The sequence below is a fragment of the Morone saxatilis genome, unplaced genomic scaffold, assembly GCF_004916995.1.
Source record: "Morone saxatilis isolate NCDOM2014 unplaced genomic scaffold, NCSU_SB_2.0 Contig15, whole genome shotgun sequence".
NCBI lineage: Eukaryota > Metazoa > Chordata > Actinopteri > Moronidae > Morone > Morone saxatilis.
In genome coordinates this window covers 16,186,544-16,186,750 of record NW_023339707.1, presented here as the reverse complement: position 1 = coordinate 16,186,750, position 207 = coordinate 16,186,544, and positions in this window count along the sequence as shown.

The window sequence follows — 207 nt, the reverse complement described above, 5'->3', positions numbered from 1 at the left end:
CACACACACACACTCTCCCTTTCTTCAGCCTCCTCACAGTCCAGATGGCCTAGCTGCCCCCACACTCACTCCCCCACATACACTCACTCCATGCACGCCACCCCACTCCTCCTCTCCCCTACGGGAACAGCACTCCCTTGAGGAGTGGACCTCAACCCCCTCCCGCCCAAAAAACACCAGTACACACACACACATTCACAATGTATA